The sequence below is a fragment of the Tupaia chinensis genome, unplaced genomic scaffold, assembly GCF_000334495.1.
Source record: "Tupaia chinensis unplaced genomic scaffold, TupChi_1.0 Scaffold000138_1, whole genome shotgun sequence".
NCBI classification, from domain to species: Eukaryota; Metazoa; Chordata; class Mammalia; order Scandentia; family Tupaiidae; genus Tupaia; species Tupaia belangeri.
In genome coordinates, this window is record NW_006159608.1 from 4021184 (window position 1) to 4031025 (window position 9842).

Here is a 9842-nt window from a genome sequence, read left to right on the forward strand (position 1 = left end):
CTTGACTCAGCTCTGCAGGACATCCTACCAGTGTTCCCGCCTCACCAAGCCCAGGCCGTATGTAGATGGATTACAGTCAAGAACCACCGTGACATCTTTTATGAGAGCACTGTTTATACTCATATAAATGTACATTTCATATTGAGCTGAATAAAAATATTTTGCATTAAGAAAATAATAATCATTCATCATTGCAAGAACAATGCATTCTTTACATTGTCCAATAGTTAACAAGGTGCACATCTCATGGTATACCTCAGTTATTGAAAATCAAGCACAAAGTTATGAAGGCTGCTCTCAGGCACCCCCATGTCTTCTTATTTACAAACTTCTTTGTTCAGAAAAGGATTTATGGAGGTTACACAGCACTGCCAGAAGGAATAAACTTAAAATACATGAGAAATTTTAAGCAAAAGGAAATAAAAATAAGATAGGTAGTGCCTAGAATGGGGTTGGTATAAGAAAATATACTATAAAATTCTATGTTGTGAGAGAACAGTTTACAAATTTGATTTTAAAATTTTGGCAGCTATTGATATCAGTTCCTCTGGTTAATTACTAACTATGACACCTAATACTCTCAACTAGATGAGCATGTCTCGTCTCCCCTCCTTGGCTGGGAACTGCTCGGGGGCAGGTGCATTTATGCCTCTACTCAGTGTCTTGTATGGAAGTGACTGAAATAAACGGATGCCTTGATGAATAAATTGAGGATTTTGGCAGTACAATTAGTGTTGTTCCCATTTTACAGATGAAAGAGAGAAATGGGTAAATCCAGGTCAGAAGATCCCTAGTTTAGTGCTTTGTCTTCTGCATTCCTACATTCCTTTTTGTCCTCGGGCCTTTGCAACGTCCGCAAGTGCTGAGGAATGAGGTGTTACTCCACCAGGCGGAGCAGCCTTTCGCACATGTCTGCACTTGGCTGAAACGTGCATCATGGGACGCACGGTTCTCTGATATTTTCATTTCCTTTTCTGTGTTTCTTTTCTTAGAACTGAGAGGTTGGTTTCTCCCAGCCTTTGTTCTTTTTCCATAATCGCAGCATTGCCTAACAGCTTTCCTTTAATGACCATCACACCAAATAGCAATATTAAAAAGGGAATATCAGTGAGTTTGTGAATCATGTGGCATGTATGCAGGGAGTCTTCCAGAATGGATATCACAGACTTCTGCAAACTATTAAGGCTCTTTGGTGTCGTTATTATCTTTTAAGTCAGTCTTTGCAGCCCACTTTGACTTCAATGATTAGAAACGCCCTTGCACAGTACCCTAATGCAATAGCCCATGGCAGTCCAAGTATTGCAAATACTCAGTCTCCATGTTCTGTTTTTCCAAGAAAAATCTGGACTCTGGGATGATGAATCAAGTTATTTTCCATGAGCAGAAAACACAGTGGAACTTTTAACCTTTGCTTCATATAGTCCAAGCAAGGAGGATAGCCATCTTTTTGTATTCTTAATGGAAAGGAAGTATTCATTTTATGGAGACTATTAAATGGGTTTCCTATGTATTGTGCTTTCTAGAATGCAGACCATGTATGTCATATAAAACAGGCGTACTTCCATCCCAGGGGGGACCTTCAGTCTTCATGCTTTTTTTCCTCACCTTTCTGGGCTTTGATCTTGATGGAGTGATGCTTTTGCCTTTAGTTGAAAGATTCATAAATCTGAGGAGAGGGAAAGGTAGACTTCTTGGCTCTCTTCTCTCTTTGATACATGCTCAATTTGTCTAAGACTCCTCTTTAAGAACATGCCTGCCACACCTCAACATCCTCCTAAGATTTCTGAGAGGTTTTCTCCTCTGCCCTTTTGGATTTTAAAGGATGATATAGCTTTTGGTATGGAGGGAGTTTGCGAGGTTAATGGGATACTTCTAGGAGGTGTGAGTTTTTGCCAGAGTGTGTACTGAATGGTGAGGACAGAACAGTGTGTATTTTTGCTACAGGAGAACACCTTAAACCTAGATGGGGCAGGGTAAGTACCTGGTCCTGTGTTTTCTGCATTAAGATGATCTCTTGAAGGCAGGTATCCATAGAGCACAGTAGAGTGTATGGTAAGGACCTCAGAATCCTGAGTTTGAAATTTTATCTTAAAGTTTCACACATCTCTCAAGAGTCTACTTAAGTCCAGAGTCCTGGAATTTAAACAAACTTATTCTTGCTGAACTTCCAGTTTCCCAAGATCAATAGAACTCTCCTAAGTCAGACATTGTGTGCAACCACTCCAGTTGTCTCCTTTCCCTCAGTTTAATGACCTTTCTCTCATTCCAGGCTTTCAGATTCATCTGCCCCAGTTCGCATGACTTCAGTATCTCTCCAATTTCGGAAAAGGCAGCTTCGGTCTCTGTGGAAGCATGGTGTCACAGGAAGAGTTCTGAAGCCAGACACTTTTTGGTTCCAGGTTTGACCGAGTCATTTCTTAGCTTTATAGTTTTTAATAAATTACTGAATCCTCCAGTTGTTTTTTTCATGTAATAGGGGATTCATAGCTTCAATTTTGCTTGGTCTCTGTGGATTAAATGAGATCGCGCATCATAGGCACTCGGTGACTGCCACATTTTTCTTACTGTAACATTGAAGGAAAGGCTTGAATCAGAGAAAAAATATGGTCAAACTGTGTTTAGAATCATCTCTCTGGCTGCAGTGTTGGCTATGCATTGCAAGGGCGTAAAATTAGATTTTTCTGCATAACACATTATCATTAAGTGGCTTAGAAAAACATCAAATGATTACCTCAGAGATCATGTAGTTCAGGAACATAGGGATGATTTACCTGGGTTCTCGAGGTTTCTTAGGAGCCTGCAAACCGTCATTTAGGGCTGGATCTCATCTGAAAGTTCAACTAGGCAAGAGTTTCCAAGCTCTTGTGATTGTTGGCAGGATCCAATTATGCAAGTTGTTGGATTTAAGATCGTAGCTCTTTCTGGCTTTCGGGTGGAAGCCACACTCCTCGAATCCTTGCCTCATGGACTTTTCCACAGAGCAGCTCAAACATGGCAGTTTGCTCCATCAAAACCAGCCATGGGGAGAGTTACCAGCTAGATGGAAGTCGGGATCTCATGTGTTCTATTCATGGAAGTGATATTGCAGCACATTTACTGTGTTTTATAGAAGAAAGTCAAAGGGATGCATTATGCAAAAGAGAGGAAATGTCACTGAGAAATGGGACTCATGGGGGTCATCTTAGATTACTAACCAAAAGTCATGTGTCTAAGCCCAAAGTCAGGAACGGGAAAGTGTACTCTCACGTATGCTTCAGAGGGGAAATTAGTACCTTTGAATATTAATCTAGTTTACTGTATTTTGTAAATTATATAAAGAATGTGAATACTCTTAATAATACTTCGTAATTATTAATCCATATTATTCATAATTTCTTTTTCTCCTCCTCTTTCTTTCACATTTCCCATCTGAAATTAGTCTTTTTGCACACAATTGATATATATATAAGCAAAAGGCAATGCTTTATTAGCAGTTGACACAGCTTGAAATTTTCATTAAATTGTGAACCACTCCCCACATTGAGAAAATCCTCCCAAAGGGTTTTATGAAATCACCCTAGGGAGCTAGAATATAGTTTTAGAGGCCCAAGCACTACCTCTGGTTATACTCTGTACTAGTTTGGTGTGTCAGTCACTTCACGGGAGAAGAACATTTTTTTGTAAGGAGTTTCCTTACATGATGTGGGGCTGGCGAGGCAAGTCTGAATTCCATAGGGAAGGCTGTTGAAAGGGTGGATTGGAATGTGTGGGTAAGAGCTAAAGCTGTAGCCCATAGGAGAAAGTCCTATTCTTCAAGGAAGCTTTAGTTCTGCTCTTAAGGCCTTAAGACCTTTCAACTGCTTGAGTCAGGCCCACCCAGGTTCTCTAAGATAATCTTTCTTGAAGTCAACTACTTACAGATTTTAATAACATCTACAAATGATTTTCCTAGCAACACTTAGGTTTATTTATTTATTTATTTTTTGAGAGTTTTTTTGCTATAGGGTGCGTGTGCTCGCCAGAAAGAGAGAGACAGAGAGACAGAAAGCGAGAAATCCCCCCCCAGGGTGGATGGCCACGCCCACAATCCGTTCTCCTCCATTCTCCTCTTGGGATCTTGGACACACATGCACACGCACCCAGCATGATTTTAAGCCGCCGGGTCTGGGATTCAAACCTCAGTCGACTACATGGGAGTCCAGCGACATAGCCATTACGCCGACTACTGGTCCTGACTTAGTTTTGTTTTTGATGGAATAATTTGGGACTCTAGCCTAGACATATTAACAAATAGAAAAATTATCATATTGGGTAAACTTGAGGAGACCTCTAGTTCTTTATTTTTTATTTTACTTTTAAAATCTTTTGGAGAGGTTTTTGCTATAGGGTATGGGTGCTCATCAGAAAGACAGAGAGAGACAGAGAGATAGAAAGTGAGAAATCACCCCCCCAGGGGGGATGACCACGCTTCAATCCCTTCTCCATTCTCTTCTTGGGATCTTGGGCACACATGCACACACGCCAGGTGTGAGTTTAAGTCACCCGGTCCAGGACGCAAACCGTGGTCAATTACATGGGAATCCAGTGAGATAGCCATTACTCCAACTGATAATATTGGGCCAACAGGTGACATGGTGGATAAGGTGCTGGATCCCACATGGTTGACTCCATGGTTTAAGTCCTGGACCTGATTGTTCTTTTTTTGTGTGTGTGTGTGTGTGTGTGTGTGTGTGTGAAAAACACACTGAGTGTTTTTTCATTTGTGCCCAAAATCTCAAGAAGAGAATGGAAGAGAAGAGATTGCAGCATGGCCACTCCCTGTGGGCTGATTTTTCACTTTCACTCTTTCTGTGTCCTCTGTGTCTCTCTGTCTCTCTCCAGTGAACACACGCCCTATGGCAAAAATCTTAAAACAAAAAAAAAGAAAGAAAGGAAAACATGCCAGGCACATGTGTACGCGTGCCTAAAATTCCCAAGTGGAGGATGTAGGAGAAGGGATTGCAGTGTGGCCATCCCCCCGGACGGTGATTTCTCACTTTCCTTCTCTCTCTTCCTCTCTGTCTCCCTCCGGGGAGTTCATGTATCCTGTAGCAAAACTGAAACAAACAAACCAAAAACCAAAAAACCCAGGAAGAAATGGTAATAGCTATCTTGCAAAGTTATCAAGGATTAATTGAAATAACTTCACTCCTCTTTCATTTTTATTTTTTACTTCACTCAGGCTTACCTTACTTCAAGCTTTGCTGCTAAGAGAAATCTGCCCCTCTTTACTGTTTTTTAAGTGATAGATCCTATACTTGATATTGGACTTTTCATGGTAAAAGCAGTCGAATTTATGTTAATGATGTAAAGGTCCATTTTACTATTTACTAGCATCCAAATATTTCCAAATTTTTTTAGTTCAATGGATTCTAACGTGCTCAAAATCTAAGTGAATAATACATCTTACCACCGTTTGGCAAATTAGAGTGATATAGACTGCTACTTACATCTGTATATCTCATTATTGATGATTGAAGTTATTTCAGGAACAAATGTTTCCTATGATCAGAGTCCCACATAAACAGAGGGCCTAGGGAAAGTCTTCTCTCAGAGGTGAAGAGTCAAAGGAGTAGGAGAGGCTATGGATTCCAGAATTTCTTCAGAATTTTAACAATGGTCAGGGATCTGGGGTGTGGCCGTCAGATGTAGCCCACCACGTTGCCTTGGTGGGCTGTTCTTCTTCTGCAAAGATGAGGGCATTGGGCAAGTTGACCACATACTTTACTGTCCTTTTTGTTGTACTTTTGATGTGGGATGAGACGCTATCAATAACCATCCCAGATCAATAGACTAAAGCTGGCTCTGCCAGGTCAAACCCGAATTAGTGTGTGGTCACCCTAATGTTGGAAAAGTTCTATGAGTCCGTGAGTCTCTAGGGAAGATGATTGCTTACCTTCTATATGCCAGGCCCCTTATTTGTTATGTAGTTTACATGCCCACAATATATTAATATAACCTTTTGGATTTCAGCAGGTGGTATGGAGGTTAAGGTGGCTGGATCCCACATGGCTGACTGAGGAGTTCAAACCTCAGACCCTATGGCTTGAAAATTGTGCTGGGCACATGTGTGAGTGTGCCCAAAATCCGGAGAAGAGGGGAAATGGCTTGCTCCTATCTCCCTGTCTCCCTGTGGCAAATGTACTCATCCAAAGAGCAAACTAAAAAACAAACCAAAAAGAAATCTGTTGGAAATTTGCTTCTGTTGTTAGCTTCTTCACCCTTCAAGTTTGGGGCCGTATCACTCTGTACAGTGCTAGGCATAGGATAATTCTGATCAGTACGGGCTTAACCCCCTTAGTGTAGTCATATCTCGTCCCCAGGGATGGGGAAAGTGAGGCTTACAGGGGTTGCCATCCCAAGACAGGAGTGCCTGTGGCATTTGCCAAGCTACCAGGCAGAACTGTGGTTCTCTGGGCTCCAGGCCTGGGCTTCTTTCACAGGGACGCGTTAGCTCCAACTGATATTAAAGATCAGGTAAGGTCCTTTACAGGCCGCAGGAAGTGAAGCTTAGTTCTTACCAGGGGAGTTATTATGGCTGGTATCACAGGGTTTACAGGCCCCGGGAACTGTGTCATGGGGCTTTTGAGTTTAAATGGAGGCAATTCATAGGCTCCAGAAGACCTGTAATGTTTATAAGAATTGCATGGTGAACTCTCAGGTGCCTCAGCTCCAGACGTCATTTCTCAGTCGTGAGATCTAGCTGTCAAAGGGAGCATCATTCTCCTGTTTCTGGGAGAGACTAGAGTATTAAATAAAATCTCAATATTGAACTGAAAGCACAACTGTCCAGACTACTATAAAAATGTGAAAAATGACCTTTATTCCTAAAGTTATCCTGGCTCTCAGATACTTGGAACTTGGGAAATTATAGTAGATAATGCATTTTTCGGAGGACAAATAAAACATCAAATGTTTAGTAGGAGCTGGAAATTGTGTAGCTAACTCTTCCCTTTAAGTTTATGATGGCTTAAGCGTGGGTGTCTGTGTCTGTGTCTGTGTATATGTATGTATTAGTGTGTCGGTGTGCATGTGTGTGGTGTGTATGTATATGTACCTAAGTGTGTCTGTGTTTGCGGTATGCTTGAATGTGTATGTGTGTATAGAAGTCTGTATATATATATATGTGAGTGTGTGCGTACTACGTGTGAAAGTGTGTATGTGTGCATGTCTACTTTCACTGGGAACATTAGGGAAACTCTCTGAAAAGCTGATGCTTTGAATGAAGAAGATAGCCATATGAAGAAAGAGGGATTTCCCAGCTCAAAGCCCTTGAGTTGGAAAGTATGATCATGCCCAAGGAACACAAGGAAGCATAGCGTGGCTGGGACTGTGTGGTCCAGGTGGGGCAGGGGAAGCGAGGTCCCAGGGCTCGGAGACTTGGATGGCAGAGGATCTATAGGCCATGGTAAGGACTCTGATTTGGACTAAAACTTATGAGATGCTGTTGGAAGATTTTGAGCAGAAAAATGATGTAGTCTATATTTTAAAAGTCCAGGCCCCGATGGCTTCATTGCCAAATTTTACCAAGCTTTTAAAGAAGAAGTAACCCCCATTCTACTCACACTGTTTCTAGAGAGCCAAAAGGAAGGAACCCTTCCATATTCATTATATGAAGCCTCCATTACCCACATTCCCAAAATGCATAAGGATACAACAAAAAAGGAAAATTATAGGCCTATATTCCTGATGAATATAGATGCAATAATTCTCAACAAGATACTTGCTAACTGTATTCAACAGCATATATAAAAGGCTATTCATCACAACTAATTAGGTTGTGATGAATAACCAGGGATGCAAAGGTGGTTCAACATATGCAAAACCATAAATGTAATACAGCATATTAACAGAAAGAAAGATAAAACCATATGATCATTTCAATAAATGCAGAAAAAGCATTTGACAAAATACAATGTGGCTTTATGATCAAGTCTCTCAGTAAAATTGGCATAGAAGGACCATTTCTCAGCATAATAAAAGCCAGTTATGAAAAATCTACAGCTAACATTATACTGAATGGGGAAAAGCTGAAAGCTTTTTCACTAAAAACGGGTACAAGTCAAGGATGCCCACTTTCTCTGCTCCTATCAATATACTACTTGAAATTCTAGCCAATGCAATCAGACAAGAGAAGGAAATAAAAGCATTCCAATAGAGAAAGAAGAGCTGAAATTATCTCCGTTTGCAGATGACATGATTGTATATATAGAAGACCCAATAGTATCCATAAAAAAACTTCTCGAAGTAATAAATACATACAATAAAGTGGCAGAATACAAAATTAACTTACAAAATCTATAGCATTTCTATGTACAAACAACAAGCAGACAGAGACAGAACTGAAGAATGTAATTCTATTTACCATAGGACAAGAAGTATAAGATACTTAGGAATAAAACTAACCAAAGAAGTCAAAGACCTCTACAAAGAAAACTATAAAACCTTAAAAAGGAAATTAAAAAGGATAGGATTGTGGTGTGGCCATCCCTGTGGAGAGGTGATTTCTCACTTTCCTTCTCACTGTCTCTCTCTTTCTTCAGCAAGTGCATGTACCCCAAGGCAAAAAGCCTTTTTTAAAGATAAATAAATAAATAATTAAATAAATTTGTTTAAAAAAAAGAATGAGAGACCTGTGGGGTACGCCTGAATCTTACATTTGGCCTGAAGCCAATGACCCGAAGTTCACCCAGCTCACTCAGGATTGAAGTAGTTGCCCCAGCTGACCTGTGACTCATGACTGTGAGAACATGCTTAATGAGGGTAGCCACTTTGTTTTTCGCTGTCTTTTATTCATTTATTTATTTTTAAATTTTGCCAGAGGACATGCGCATGCTTCTGAGCAAGACAGTGAGAGAGGGAAAAATGAGAAAGCATTCTCCCATGGGGGATGGTCCCACTGCAATCCCTTCTCCATTTCTCCCTCCCTTCAGGACTTTGGGCATGCATGCACACGTGCCCTGTGTGTCTCCCAGGCTGCTGGGTCTGAGACAACCACACAGTTTGCCATGTGGGATCTTGCTGCAGTTGACTGACATGTTTTTCTTACGTAGCAGTCAGAACTCTGCATCCCAGTATTCATGGCTCATTCTGCGTCATATCGTGCGTGCTGCTTGAACATGTGGACAGACATTCTTACAGTTTCATACTGACCTAAATAGAGTGAGCACTTCGGCTTTATCGGTAGACTGTCCCATAGAGTCAGTTAGTCTAGTCTCATTATTTTGTAGATGAAGTTAAGAAATGAAGCAACTGAGTAAAATCTTGTTCTTCAAGGTGCAGGGAGATAACCCAGTGCCCTAATCCGAACTTAAATGAGAAGTCATTTGGTAAGCATTTATGCTTTTAATTTGCAAGCAACCATGAATTTGATGTTTAAAGATATTGTAACCCACTCCCAGCACTGGAGAAAGTGTTAATAAACAGACAGCCAACGACCTGAAGGCCAGACAGTGAGGGAATGGCAGGACAGACAGTGAGGGAATGGAAGGACAGGCAGTGAGGGACCTGAAGGAAGGCACCAGGAAGCAGTGCTAAGGAGAGTTGAAGGCAATAGATTGTCAGGCATTTGCCATGATTTGAAATAAAAGCTTTTCTAAAATGCATAATCACTGGATTTGTTCAAAGCATTTCTTTGGGAAGAAAGGGATGAAATTAAGCCATGGAAATTTTTGGCAAAGTCATGAAAACACATTTTCCAAAAGAGCTGTTAATTTGATGGTGGAATGAGTCACAGCCCATGAGCAGGGCTGAAAGTCCCATCAGCTGAATTACTCAAAACTTAACTGGACAATAAAAAATGTATGGTTAAGGCAAACGTCCCT

General features: G+C 40.8%; 1 long non-coding RNA gene across 1 annotated transcript in view; it reads right to left on the reverse strand.

Moving 5' to 3' along the window:
- Positions 1-5574, reverse strand: part of LOC102476972 (uncharacterized) — a 54684-nt gene extending 49110 nt beyond the window's left edge. Inside the window, exon 1 of the long non-coding RNA XR_334026.1 lies at positions 5469-5574. This is a non-coding gene — a long non-coding RNA (uncharacterized LOC102476972). The remainder of the gene's footprint in view (positions 1-5468) is intronic.
- Positions 5575-9842: the final 4268 nt, after the last annotated feature.